The sequence below is a fragment of the Ambystoma mexicanum genome, chromosome 10 (genome assembly GCF_040938575.1).
Source record: "Ambystoma mexicanum isolate Mex_15411 chromosome 10, UKY_AmexF1_1, whole genome shotgun sequence".
NCBI classification, from domain to species: Eukaryota; Metazoa; Chordata; class Amphibia; order Caudata; family Ambystomatidae; genus Ambystoma; species Ambystoma mexicanum.
Genome location: NC_090932.1, coordinates 1472730611 through 1472746137, shown reverse-complemented (window position 1 = coordinate 1472746137; position 15527 = coordinate 1472730611). Strand labels below are relative to the sequence as shown.

The window sequence follows — 15527 nt, the reverse complement described above, 5'->3', positions numbered from 1 at the left end:
ACAACAATTGAATGATAGAAAAAATGCATGTTTTGTGATTTGTATATATTGGGTATCATGGGAGAAGGAGTTTGCACTGTCCTAAACGTTAAAGGTACAAAACCATTTTTGGGTGTGTGTCATAAGTGCCTAATAGTGAGGCAGTATTCAACTAGTACTGATAACTCAATAAAAAGGTTGTGTGTTAATCCTGTTGATATGCTTTGTCACAGATGGCCTTGATAACTCAGCCACACTGAACGTTCAAAGGCTTTTTTTTTTTAACTACTTAAGATGTGATTAATGTTACGATGTGCAGATTGTTTAGTATTAAGATGACTGACTTTGTTAAATGGAATGCACTGGGCTGAGAAAGGGGGAGTACACTATTGTCCGTCGCTCTTGTCTCCCGTAGGCTTCCATCTCCCTAGCCCAGCCATCCCTATGTCTGAGTGTGGTCAGCTGGCGACCGGTAACCCCTACTATCTTAAAAAAAAAAAAAAAAAAGCTAGGTGAGGGCCTAGAGGTCAAAGCCTATCCATCTTCCATAGATTTCCTTTTCTGGCACTCCCCAGTTCTGCTCAATAGAAAACTGTTTTTATTGTGCCAACCACAGTCTCCTTGGTCCATTCTCAGTCATTCTCCACCTTCTTCTCCTTTCACTGATCATACCACTATAGTCAGGGGTCCGCTAATTAGTGCATAATAAATACCACATACTCAAAAAAGGAGCGTACACTGGGCAAGAAGCAACGCTGTTTCTTACAGCTGGATGAGCACAAATCAAACAGAACCATGGATTGGCTCTGATCGAGAGGCTGACATCTGAATGGACTATGAACTGCAGTTTTATAACAAGAAATGCAATAGTCAGAAGTCAGGAGAAACAATTGCAAGTTGGAGGATTCATTTTTTTCTGTGCTTCCCAGGGATTTGATCGGTTTGCAATCTCCTCCTCGATAGTTACATTAATTGGTGAAAGCGTCATTGGAGTAAGCAGTTCAGTAGTTTCCCATCACCTCACCTCCTCATGTGGTACCATATTTTATTCAAAACCCACCCTGGAACTTCTTGTTATTAATGAAGCAACATTTGTGCTGACCGCCAGAGCTTTAATATACTGCCATTGGTCAGCACCATTGAGAATGGGACACAAGACACCTTGCAGCTGGTGTGAAAGGGGAGATTCACATGATACCTGTTAGAAAATGGCCTTTACAGGCTCTGTAGTGCATACTTTGCGGGCTGGCCCCCTTGTCAGAGCTTAGGAACTTACCTTCGAAGGGGTTGTGTCCTCCGACGTATTCCTTATCTTTGATAAATCCACTTCCAGCTTGCTGGCCTCCGAAATTTTTTCCACAGTAGAGGGCGCTGCATGTCGACGTCCCTCGAGTCGGTGTCCCTTGAAGGACTCCGTATCGGGGCCAACGTCACCATGGGTATAAATAGTCTTGCGCAACGTCTGTTGCTCAGTTCCGTTTTTCTGTGCTTCGTGAGCCTCGGAGACGAAACGCTTGGTTCCATTCTTCGAAAAAATCTTCGAAATTCATCGAAAATGTTAAGTTTCTTACAATGGCATCTTCATCCGAACCATCGACGCCACGATCCGGTTTAAAAAAAGGCAGAGATTGTGGAAAGAAAATGTCTTTAACGGATCCTCAAAAGATCTGTTTGTGGTGCCTGGGATCAGAGCATCAGTGTTCAGAGTGTGAGGACTGCATGTCCATGACGGCGAAAGCCTTGAAGGAGCGTAAGGGGAAGTTAGAAAGAGGTAAGGCTGTTAAAACTTCTAACCCTTCAAAAGTATCTTCGGCTGAGTCGAGACATTTGTCTCCGCGCCGTCAAAAGAAACATTCCTGATCAAGATCTCAAAGTGGTTCCCATCACTCTTCGAGATCGAGACACTCTAAGAGGTGTCATAGATCTCCCTCTTCCTCTTCCTCAAGTTCCCCGGAAAGGGTCACCTGCCCCACAAAACACAGCTCTAAGTGGAAAGAATTTCGTAAAAAATGCTTAGGGTCTATGAGAAAGCAGCCTCGACCCCCTCGGAGATGCCTAGAGGTGATACCCTGGGTGAAAGACCCAAAAAACAAAAACGCTGCGAGTCGTTGAACCCGGCAAGCAAAAATATCTGAGAGCTTCATGAACCCTCGAGTAAAGGCAAAACGTCATCGGATAAGACTGCGTAATCGACGCCATCGTCGTGGGTACCTTCGACGCACAAATCTATATCATCGACGACTCCGATGAAAGATACGCCTAAAACCTCTACTACGCCACGGGCACCAGAGGTGTTGAAAGCTCCGACCAAGACATCGAGAGTGGCGTCAATTACCTTTTTGACGTTTTCGACACCTTTTACGGGTTTGTCGAAACCTACAATGTCTACGTCGACAACCACAATGTTTTCACAAGCAGTAACCACAAATTTGGCTCCTTCTTCTCTGGAAATGGGTTTTACTCCCTATCCAAGATCTGATTACTTCAGAGCTTTATCCTCTATATATGAGGAAGGCGAGGACTCCTTTTGGACTACAAAGAACAGTACCCATTCCAGAGGAATTAATTTCTGAAGGAAACAGATTGAAAGATCTACAAGAGTCTTTACAGGAGGCCAGTGGTATAGATACCTCTCCAGAGGCAGAATTTGCTAAACCAGAACCTGGAGAACACGCAGAAATACCTTACAGGGCCCTTATGGCTAGTATTATGCAATTTATGGGGTAGACTACACCTGCACCCTCTTTCCAGCAAGATGATTTTACTGATATATTAGCTAGAGGGCCCCAAGAGGATCCCATCGTCACTTTTCATGCTGCACTGCAAAGGAAAATATCTGCAAATTGGGAGACACCTGAAGTTATCCCTGCAGTAAATTAAAAAAAACTCTCTGCTAAATACAGAGTGCCAGCTTCAGACCCTGAATATCTAAGCAAGCTTCCAACTCCAGAGAGTCTAGTTGTGCAGGCAGCAACGTCATCAAGCAGTCAGTGGGCATACCCCACTATACCACAAGACAGGGATGATAAAAGATTTGACGTCATGTCAAAAAGTGTCTTTTTGGCATGCAGTATGGCGCGTAATTCTATCAACGCCACTTGCATGCTAGCAAGATTCAGCCACACCCTTTGGGAGTGTGCTTCTTCAGCGGCTGACTGTCTTCCAGAAGGGGAAGAACGAGAAGCATTCTTGAACATCATCAAGGATGGGAAGGATACGATGTGTGAATCCCTCCAAACAGGCATTGACTCTGCCGACGGCATCAGCAAAGCCTTGGCAGTGAGTACCACAATCCACAGATTTGCTTGGTTGCAGAGGTCTGGTTTTGCTCCTGATGTACAAGCCAGACTTCTGAATATGCCCTTTGACGGCACTTCTCAATTTGGCAAAAAGGCTGATGACAGCCTGGAGAAATTGCAGACATCCAAAGCAGCAGCGAAATCACTTGGGGCTGCAATCCGGCAAACTCCAAATCACCCCACAGGTACACCCTGGAGGGGTAAGCCCTTTCGTTTTAACTTCACATTCGGAAAAGGCAGAGGACAACTGGCTCGAAGGGGCCGAAGACGATTCAACCATGGTGGACGGGTCAAAGGTACCAAATCCGCATCAGTGGGTGCTACTTTACCCTCAGCATCTGCGTCAGCCACTTCTAAACCCCTCTGAGATCTCCCCTCACAAGACACCAGTAGGAGGCAGGTTTACTCAACATCTGGCAGAATGGCAGGCTATTACGTCAGATGCTTGGGCATTAGAAACAGTTGCCCAAGGTTACTGCCCGCCTTTCCTACAAACTCCTCTGAGCCATCCACCAGGAAACAACTCTTTGAAGTTTCCAGACCCGCTCCTTATGCAGGAGATTTTAGACCTGCTAGAGAAAGGTGCCATAGAACCGGTACCTGTAGCGGAGAGGAACAAGGGTTGGTATTCCCCCCTACTTTCTATTACCAAAGAAGGACGGAAGATTGAGACCCATCTTGGACTTGCGAGAATTGAACAAATTCCTCAGGGAAGACAAGTTCAAGATGGTAACCCTTTCTCAGATCCTTCAGGCCCTCCAGCTTCAGGATTGGTTGGTATCTCTAGACCTTCACGATGCTTATTTCCATGTGCCAATCCATCCCAAACACAGGAAATACCTGAAGTTTGCAATTGGCAACTCATTATCAATTTTGAGTTCTGCCATTTGGGCTGACCTCCGCCCGAGGGTCTTCACCAAGCTAAAGGTGGTTGTGGTTGCAAGTCTAAGGAGGGAAGGGATTGATGTCTACCCCTACCTGGACGACTGCTTGATCAGAGCAGTATCCCCGGAACAAGCTCAAATCCATCTAGATTATGTTCGCCACTTCCTTCACAAGCTAGGCTTCTCCCTCAATTTAAAGAAGTCACAGTTGATACCATCACAGAGACTCCAGTTTATTGGAGCAGTCCTGGACGCATCCCTGGGAAAAGCCTCGCCACCAGAGGTGAGGGCTCAAGCTATTCTACAGATGGTGATCAAATTTCAAAATTCCCAGGGTCTATCAGCCTTTGATTTTTTTGAGGTTGCTCGGCCTCATGGATTCCTGCATTTTCCTAGTGTCAAAGGCTCGTCTGAGGATGAGATCTCTCCAGTGGGCGTTGAGAACCCAGTAGTATCAATTCTCAGGAAAGATTTCCTACGAATTCCAGACAGAGTAGCTTGAGACCTTCAGTGGTGGGCCTGTTGAGAGAACATTTTGAAAGGAGAGAAGTTTTGGCAACCATGGCCGGAGATGACAGTAGTCACGGATGCCTCACTCACGGGGTGGGCAGCCCATGCCAACGACTTGACCATTAGCGGTTGTTGGTCTCCATCGGAGTCCAGACTACACATCAACCTATTAGAGCTGAGAGTGATCAGACTAGCGCTGAAGGCTTTCCTGCCATCAGTACAGTGAAATAATGTCCTGATAATGACGGACAACACAGTGGCCATGCACTACCTCAACAAAAGAGGAGGCTTAGGGTCACTGCCACTGTGCAGAGAGGCAATGCAGCTCTGGTTTTGGGCAATTCAAGAAGGAATCTCTCTATCGGCAGTTCACCTAGCCGGAGAGAAGAACTTGACGGCAGACGCTCTGAGCAGGCAGAACAGTCTCCCACGATTGGGAACTAGCTCAGGAAGTCCTTCAACAGATCTTTGCCCTCTGGGGAACCCCTCAAGTGGATCTGTTTGCCACCAGTATCAGCCGGAAGTGCGATCAGTATTGCTCAAGGGAATTTCCCCTGAGAGGACCTCTAGGGGACGCGTTCGTAGTGGACTGGGAGTTTCCACTTCTGTACGCATTTCATCTAGTCCCCGTCATTCCTCAAATGATCAGGAGGTTGAGAAGATTCCAGAAACCCATGATCCTAATTGCCCTGGATTGGGCCGGGAGAACATGGTACCCGGATCTTCTAGACATGTCCATCTGTCCTCCGATTCGTCTTCCACAAAGATAGGATCTGGTCTCGCAGAAGGGAGGTCAGGTTCTCCATCTGGATAGCAGAACCCTCAACCTTCACACCTGGTTTCTGAAAGGCTGAGATGCAAGGATTGGGATCTCCCGGATGACGTAATGGAGGTGTTGCTTTCAGCCAGAAGGCCAGCAACAAAATATTTAAACCGCTGCAGTTGGACCAAATTTTGCAGCTCGTGTAGAGAAAATATTGAACCGTTTTCGTGTAATACACTGATGATGTTATCCTTTGCTTTATTTAGCAAATTCAGGTCTTCAAATTGGCACAATCAAGGGCTACCTTGCAGCGCTGTCAATCTTCAAGCGCACTGCAAAGGAGCCTTCATACTTCAAATTGGCCTTAGTGATTCAATTTCTGAAAGGGTTAACTAATGTTTTTCCCCCAACTCTTTTCCAAGTTCCAATGTGGGACCTAAACCCAGTCTTGAGATTTGTAATGGGTACTCCATTCGAACCCCTTAATTCCTGTTCATTAAGATGTCTTACTCTTAAAACTGTCTTTCTAGTGGCTTTAACTTCTGCCAGACGAGTGAATTACAAGCTTTATCTTGCAAACCTCCATATACAATGTTTCACAAAGATAAAGTTGTTCTACAAGTGAAGCCAAAATTTCTCCCAAAGGTGGTCTCAGATTTCCACATCACACAAGATAACCTTACCCTCGTTCTATCCTCCTCCCCATCCAGGGAAAGAGGAAGAGACATTACACAGGCTGGATCCAAGGCATGCCTTACGTTTTTATATTAGCAGACTTGCAAAGATCAGGCAAGCCGGCCAATTGTTTGTGGGGTATGCAGGGCACAAATTAGGTTTGCCCATTACAAAACAAACCATTTCAAGATGGATTATTTTAACCATTATAGAATGCTATAAATTGGCAGGGAAAGAACCCCCTCAAAATCTCAGGGCTCATTCAACCAGGGGTATCGCAGCCTCTTCAGCTCTCCAAAGAGGAGTTCCAATTAAGGACATATGTGCGGCCGCCACATGGTCGTCCGCACACACTTTCACTAAATTTTACAGTCTTGATTCCTCCTCTAGCCAGGAGACAAAATTTGGAAAAGCTGTGTTGCATTCTGTGCATCTTTAAAGGGAAACATTATTTTGCTGCCGCCTCTATATAGTACTGCTATGGGAGTCTATCAAAGATGAGGAATACGTCGGAGGACACAACAAGTCACTTCCCATCAAAAGAACGTTACCAGTTTGGTAAGTGACTTGTTCTTTGAAGGGATTGTGTCCTCCGACGTGTTCCTTATCGCCCCTCCCATCCTTCCCTGCAGTAAAGCTTCCCTTGTATTTGCAGCCTATGCTCCTTCAAGGTTATTAACCAATTCATGCAAAGCAAAACAGTGCCTCAAAACTGAACTGAGCAACGGACACTGTGCAAGACTATTTATACCCATGGTGATGTCTGCACCGATACGGAGGCCTTCGAGGGACACAGACTCGACACGCAGCGTCCTATACTGTGGAAAAAATTTCTGAGGCCCGCAAGCTGGAAGTGGATTTATCAAAGATAAGGAATACGTCGGAGGAACAACCCATCGAAAGAACGTTACCAGTTTGGTAGGTAACTTGTTTGTCTGATTGGTCCTCCCAGGAACGCCATTTCCCGTGCCGATGGGCCTCGGTGGGCATGTGACTGGCACACTGGTATGCAGCCACCCTCCCCGCTAATGTGGAAGGCGGCTTGTTTGGCTGACCGCCCTGCAGTTACCTCACCCGGTCCTGGTTGTCTTAATTCTCATATGATGAGGAAATTGAGCCTCCTCCCCCTTTGCACACCCCTGCCATTATGGTCACATGTTTTAAATTGAAATGTTCCCACATCCAGTCTGCTCTGAGGTATTTCCCACTGCGTGTATTTGTGATTGTGCTGTTTTTGTCCCTCCCCTTGTTTAGCATATTCATAGAGCCAATGCGTCCTTACCCCCTACCCTTCCTGGTGAAGTCCTTTATACAGTGTGTCTGTGGCTCAGAGAATCTATCTGTGTTGTTCCCTATATGGCCATCCCCACCGTGCATCTTCTTTACTCCCGTAGTTGGTAGGTGTGTCCCTCTAGCTGGCGCTGAATTAGCACCTTTAACACATTGACTCTTCGATCGATCTTTCAATCGATACTTCTGCCCCATTTAATTTCCTTTTCCTATTCTTTACGCACCCACACCCCTTTTTACCACGGTCATGTCCCCTTCTTCCTCGTACCCGTCCAAGTATTCCCGAAAAATCAGTAATTTTGTCCCATCAGGCGAACACTCCCTCCATAATGCATGGTCATTTTTTAAGTCTGGTGGTGGTGCAGAAAATATTATTTCTTCTTCACACTCTCTCATTCACACTGGGGTGTTCCTCACCTAATACCTCCTTGACCTGCATGTTTTGCATTGCCATTGCATACCCTTTCTTGTGCTTTTGGCAGGTGATGACGAGGATCATGACGAGCAGAGGGACAGTTATCTTAAACATAGCCACAAGCCAGTTGGGTGACCCGGTGAACAATGAATCCAACTAGGATTTTGATGAAATGTCTTGCTCTTCTTTTGTCATTCTCTCTTGTAATGCTCCTATTTCCTCTACCCCCTCTGTGATTGATCCATTCGCAGCATCATTGGCGGGATTTGCGGTAAAGCATGAGCTGCCTATCTTATGACACACACCTCCCTCCGTTGCCATCATAAGATTGAGAACTAAACGGGTTTGGAGAGTCACCAACCGTGAAGCCTGTAGTTCTTCATGCACCGCATTGAGTCCCTTTTCAGTTGCATTTGCTAGTTGGAGCAGTTTGTAGCGGGTGATCTGCAGCCATTTTGCATTGGCTACAGCTTGCACTCCAGGTACCAGGAGAGAAGTAAAGAAAAGAAAATGCTGAACTGAACAATTTCAAATGAGATGGCATGTTCTCTAAGCTCTTGGTGGACTCCGCCGAGATATAGTTACTATTGGCCATTTTCTTCCTTGTTACCTTATGTTGGTTCATTTGTGTTCCTGCTGCGGTTTTCTCCTTAGCCGTGTACAGTGCATTGAGGTATATCAAGTCTTCATGGGACACCACTAATGTCCGGTTATGGAGAGTCACCAGTGCACAAATTCCCTTCCAATCTGGTGGTAGTTGGGCGTATGCTCTTGTTTCCATACACCCACCAAGTGTCCATCACAGCAGCAGTCCCCTTCTGCAACACTGCAATGTCCATCGTACTCCTGCGGCTGGTATTCATCCCCAGCATTATTGTTCTGTTGGCCCTAAAACATTAAGAATATTGTCAATGGCTTTGTTTTCTGGACGTGTGTTTTCGTTTACCCACATTAAAGTATGTATATAACTGTTCCAAATGTTCTTACAACTACCATTCATTTTCTTAACAACCCTTTCTTTAAAGCCCACCAACCCTTCTGCACGGCACTGTGCCATCCCCCTTTCCTATTTCATGTTGTGTGACACTGAACCCTGGATTTGCATCAAGGCCTGGTGTGGCAACATGGTAGATCATTCCCTGTGAAGGTTTTACAATATATTCTTTTATGGACAGCAGCCACCGGTTTTCCCTTTTGGGCCCCCTATGTTACAAATTCCAGAACCATGTGCTTCTTTTTTTCTCTCTGGGCCACGCTTTCCAGTTGTATAAATTTGTCCTCGTACACCTCTTCCCCTCATCAATCCACTTTACTTCTACCGTATGTGCCTGGAACATACCCCTGGTTCTACACAAGACCACATCTGCCAGACACCCTCCTTCAACTGCTGTCATCTCTTGTGGCAAGAATTGCTTTGGCGTTCCTGCGAGGTGTGTAATCAGTGAGCACACGTAGCGGGTATCATTGGTGCTCCCCTTTCCCACGTATTTCATTTCCCGATACCATATGTTTTCTGAGGCCAGATCTACTCCTTCCCCGACTGTGTTTAATAATTCCAATGTGCTAGCCACACTTCTCTTAGTGAGTGTTTCCCTCTCACCACCAGCTGATGGGCTCAATGTATCCTTATGTGCTAAATACCAGAAGAGAGGAAGACAGAAAACAAAGATGCAGAACAATATAATACTTTTTTTTTGCCCCACTCTTCTCAATCTCAGCCCCCTTTCTTTTTCTTTGTCCAACGTACATCTTCATTGTGGGTTTCCTGTAACACCATATTATAGTACAGAATGTTAATGTAAATTGGGTTATACTTCCTGGTCAAGTCACTCCTCCTCCTCTTTCCAACGTGCTGCTGGTATCTCGTCGAACATCAGTGTGATGAATCCATGCACAATGTTCTTTTATCTTCACTGCTGTGGGTGTTGAGAAGATTACTTCAAACAGGCCACAAAGCCGAGGCTCTTTCCACTTTCTCACTGTGTTTCAAATGAGGACCTTGTCACCGGGATAGAGTGGCTGTGTTTGTGGAGATGCTTGTCCACTCTCTTCAATGTTGGTTGGCGCACTTCTGGATTGCTGGACCTGGCGGGATATGTAGTGAAGCGCATTTGTCATCTTAGTCGGATAGTTTTTCATTTATTTTCCAAGGATTTCTGAGCTAGGGTTAGCGTCTCAAATGGAACGTGACAGAGGGACAGGCGCATGCATTCTCCATCCTGTTACAATTTCATGCTGAGTCAGGTGGTGATTTGCAGAGGGTGTGTTGAAGAGGGCAAAGCGTGCAAGAGGAAGGCAAAAAAACAGTTTTGACACATTGCATTTGTTAGTTTAGCCAGGCGCTCTTTTAGTAAGCCATTTATCCTTTCCATAATCCAGTTCGCCTGCAGCCGGTTAACTGTGCAAGTTTGTGTTTAATTCCTAGGAGACGTGTTATCTCCTCAAATAGATCATTGGTGAAGTGCTGAACATTATCACATCACATACACCCCATCTTGGGAATGTTTCCCTAACTAGAAACTTTGCAGCTGATTTGGTATCATTCTTTGCTCAGGTTCCCGCCTCAGGCCAACTTAAAACTACTATTATTAGGTGCTTGTAGGAGGCACATCGCTCCTGCATGTCGACATAGTCCATATGCAGGTGACGGAAGGGCCATTCCGGCCGTGGTATCGTTCCCCTTAAGGTTTTCAATGTGTGACCAGACAGAAACTGTTTGCAAACCATGCAATTTCCCACAAACTCATTTACCTGCTCGTGCATGTTTGGAATGTACCATCATTCACTCAGCTCTGCTGCTATGCTCTCTTTGGATGCATGAGTGGAGAAATGCAGCTGTTCTAAAGCTACATTTAACAATTGTTTAGGCATCACAGGCTTCCCTGTGCTATTCTGCTGCCAAATCAGGTCTGTTGCTGACAGTAAACGCCCTCTGTGTATCCATAATTCCTTTTCCTCTTTTTGCACTTCTCCTTATAATTCTATTATGTGTACTATGCGGATCATAATGAAACTTTTCTCCCTTTCTTCCTACCCACTCCTCGTTCTTTCTGCTGGGATCAGTGGCACCCTTTCCCCTTCCTCGGGGTACCTCAGCACTCCCCCTTTCTCTGGTAAATATGCTGCTGCTTTTTCGGCTCTGTCAGCCATTTCGTTCCCCATTGATGCCCTGTCTTGTTTTCCTTCATGGTGGCACATTTTATTATTGCCACCTCTACTGGAGCTTTTAATGACTCAATTCATTCCCTTAATAGTTCTGCATGTTGTACAGGAGAACCTTCACTTCTTTTAAACCCCCTCTTTTCCCTCCTTTCCCTCCTTTCCCACTGTGCCAGCCCAGAATGGATAGTTAATGTGACAGAATCGGAAAAGATTGCCCCTCCATCATTTCTTGTGCATTTCTGCTGCCTGTGCCGAATAATGCTATGGTAGCCGCTGCTGGGATGCTATTACATATTGCCCATTTATGCAGCATACCACTGCTGCACCAGTATGTCTCCGTCCTGTCTCTGGGTCAATACTTGAGGACCCGTCAATAAAGACCATGTCTACCCCTGCTATTTCTTGCTCTTTTACCCGCACGTCCCCTTCCATCTTGTTCATGTGTGCTGCACAGTCATGTATGTAATCCCCTTCCTCTATTGGTTCTGCTAGGTAGACTGCTTGGTTTACACTTTGACACCTTAATACCTCTATGGCTGGGTTTGTCAGTATGACCTCGTATCCTGATGCCCTTTGTTTGGTCAATGTACTTTTTGATTTCTCAAGAGCAGCAAATAATGAGTGTTCCACGTACAATACTACGGGACACCCCATGGTAATCGTTGATGCCTTTTCCACCGAAGCACCCCTCTCACAAACCGTCTCCATCCTTCAGTGCGCCCCTGGGAACAACCAATTAATTACAGGGTTCATTCTCCTCCAGACTCTACTAAATCACATTAGTGCCCCTCACCAAAAGAAACATTTCGAAATAGACCCCAAGTTCTGGTAAGAAAAGACCTCAAACGGGTGCGTGTAACGTGGAATTGCCGGCCCCTAGCGAAGCCTGAGGCTCCCATCAAAGCCTGAAGCCCCCAAAGTCAAGTAGGCCCAGCCGGGGAAGTGTTCAATTTCCACGAGCCAGGCATTCTCCACCTGCTCGGTCCTTTTATGCGCCACTTTCTGTCTTCGGGGCCCTTCGATGCCTCCTCTGTTGTGGACTCTTCACCTCCCATAAACTCTTCTATTACTCTCTGTATGTCATCTTCCGTAACCAGCTTGTAGCTTTGTCTGTCCAGTTCAAAAGAAACAGAAAAAAGGGGAAGCCTCACTTGTACTAACCCCCTTTTCGTTCAGCCATTTTGTGAGTGGCATGCACAGGCGCCTTTTCGCCAATGTGAGTGAGGATAGGTCCTGAAAAATTGTCATTTTCACGTTACCCAATATCACTGTACCAGCGCCCTTTGCGTTTTCCGATATCATCTGCTTGTCTGTGTAATCATGAAAGCGGACCAAGACTGATCTCTGGCCTCTGCCAGCGCTACTCTCCTTATGCACCCTGTCAATCTTGGGCTCGTCAATGGTGTCCTCTCTGAACAAAACTTTAACATCCTTGTGCACAACTCTCCGCAGGTCTCTGTCGATCTCGCCCTCCTTCTCCGGGACACCAAAAAATCTCAGGTTGTTCCTTCTTTCTAAATTCTCAAAATCATCCATTTTAAGGGTAATCTCGCTCTCTCTCCTCTCCAGCTCTGCCATCCTCATGTCCATCTGCGTTTCCAGTGTATCAAGGGATGACTGGTTGTGCTCCACCGCCTGCAACCTCTCATCCATTTTGTTGATTCTGAGGTTAATCTTATCCAACTTTTCCATGATGTCGGCCCTCATTTCTGAATCTCTTCCAGTAACGAGGCAATGTCCCTTTTTGTGGACGCAGGCTCATCTTCGCCCTCCTGCATGTTTCGGCCTGGGGTAACACTTCTCGACCTCGGACTCTGGGTATTCAAAATGCTCTAATCTCAATTTCCATCCATATGGAGCACAGGAGCGCCAAGCCAGACAGGGGCGACCCACCCTCCCCCACAGCAGTGCCCCCACACCTCTGGTAGGTACCTCCTTCAATCTTCACCACAACCTTTTCAGCGTTCTTCCGGGGCCGTATCCCTACAGGAGACCTGCAGAGCATCCGATAGTGTAAGTCACTAGTCTCACTTCCTCTCCACGCAGGCCTCCTTCTAACCAGACCTTCAGTGACCCAATCGCTGCCATGTCCCTCCAGGTCTCAGGCCCCCCCTCACCATGGCTGGGTCCTATACAAGATTCAAGTTGCCAGTCCTCTCCTGGTCCATCTGTGTCCCAGGTCACTCATTCCGAAGATACAGGCCCACAACACTGACCACTGACTCTTGGAGACAACCAGGGTCACCTCCGTCTCTCACCACACTTCACCATATTTCCCAGGGAGGCGGGCACACGCCCCGAAACCAAGTCAGGAGACTCACACCTCACTGATGGGGATCCTCAATCCACGGCCTCCACCATCCTTGATGTCCCCCAGGAGAGCGTTGTGCCCCTAACGTCTGCACTGCCTGGCGCCAAATGATCCCCCAGTGTTGCAGGCTGACCGAGCCACTCAGGTGCACCTTCCCCCGGTGCTGCGCAGGTTCACAATGTGTCAGAGCTGGGGGGGAGGAGCCCACACCCCCTCGACTGTATGCGTGATCACCCTCCAGTGATGTCAAAACAGGGGTTGGGGAATGATCCACACACCGGCATCCCACTGCTCAGGCGCCCCTGCCCTCCGCTTTCCATATGAAGGCTGCAGGCCGCTCCTGTGTCTCGCCTGTAGTTTGCCTCGATGTAGCTCAGCGCGGGCAAAGTACTTACACTTCCGTGGTTACAGCTTCCAAAGCAGTTATCCGAGCCTCCTGGGGCACTAATCACTTCGAGTTTCTTCCCCGTGTGCATGGGGGACTTAAGATTCACGGTGGAAGTATGGCTAGCCCGTGCTCTGCGGCACAACCTCCTCTCCTGTGGAGGTTTACTTTGTGCACCCCCATACCTCCTCAGGGACGTCTCCTCACGCACTGGTGGGGTCTGTGCCACTTAACCTCCCTCCCCCACAGCCGCCTTCCTCAGTGGTCTCTCAGACCTTGGTCCCAGGGCTTCCAGGGCCACCTGGTATTCTGGGAGGTTAGTCAAAATCCCCTGTCTGGTTCCACCACCACCACCGACAGGGTGCAGTCACTGTGTACTGCCCTTTTCTAAACAACCTCCGCAAAGGCGGGCACAAGCCCCAGGTCCGAGTCTAGGGGCCCTCACCTTGTTGCTGCACTCCTTGGGCGCTGTTCACACAAAAAGAAAGTTCTAAGTAGCAGTGGCGCAGCCACGTGGTCACACGCCTCTCTTCCTGACTAGGTGGCCCACACCTCAGCCACAGACCTCCAAGCTTTCACAGTCCTCCCTCAGGGCAGTTACGTGCCAGGGACTCCACGGGCCCCAAGTCGGCTCTCTCTGGGGTCTATATCCTCTGGGGTGTCGCTCATCTGCTCCCTGGGTGCTCTGGGGACCTGTGGGGGGAACACCCCGCAACCAAGCATAACAAATAGAGACCTTAACGGTAATGTAACGCTCTGTTAAAAAATATATTATATTTTTATTAAACATATCACACACATTATATGCCCATAAAACACTAAAATGTATGCATACAACACTACACAATAATACAAACATGCATCCACAAATAGTAGTGGAGAGGATCTCTGTAGCTCAATCCAGAATGAATTACAATCACTTCAATGTGTAAATCGTAATCATTTTCATTACAAACATAGACCAACTTGCACACGTTTCTGTCCTAACAAAGCAAATAAATGCTGGACATTCATTAGGGGTGTGAATAACTTCTGCTTGTGTGTATTTTCACGAGGGCACAGAACTGGATTTGACATCCTGAGGCCCTGGTTTTCCTCTAAATTCCTAATCGGATGAAGGCACAATTTTAGTATACTGAATGGGTATTGTAATTAGACCAAACAACCCTACCCCCTAGGGTATGAGATGTAACAATAAGTATAACACCTACTCATGCACTTAGACTCCAATAACTCAGCGCATACAGTATGTGTTGCTACACTCGCTTGCTTAATGTGGAATGTCAGTCATTCTTCCACTCGCTAACCCAGGAAAGAAAAACAACCTAAATTGTGGATTCTAATAGTATCCTCAAAATTCAGCAGAAAACCTGTTCAAAAAGACTTTCCTTCCATTAAGATCTTACCTTACAATTGGTGGCTATAGCCTTGCTCAGGATCTATTAGTTGTCAAGGACTACAAGATAATTTTGTCTCGTGTTCTCCAATCTACTGAGAATGAAGACTTAAGGAATACTGAGTCAAGGAACTCCAACCCTCAGACAAATAGTCTAGATCCTCTGAAAAGACTAGCATTAATAGTAAAAAGGCCAACATTGTTGGTGGACTTACTTGGATGTTTCATCTGTAGTTCACCTAAAAACATCCTGGTAATCTTCATTTACCCCTCGTGATTAGCGGAGGGATCAATCACACTGAACAAGCCACTGGAAGTAATAGCTCTAGGAAAAGCATGCCAAGCATGAATCACCTGTCTCTTAATTTCAATGGTGCATAGTTAAATGGGACATGCTAACATGGGTCTTACTGAAAGTACAAGTCTACCTGGCCAAAGATGCAGCTCTCTGTAACACC

The 15527-nt window shown here is 46.8% G+C and overlaps 1 protein-coding gene across 1 annotated transcript in view; it reads left to right on the top strand.

Annotated features, from left to right (window-relative positions):
• The window catches only part of IFT81 (intraflagellar transport 81), a 1594755-nt gene that overhangs the window by 125382 nt on the left and 1453846 nt on the right, over positions 1-15527 (top strand). The window lies entirely within an intron of this gene.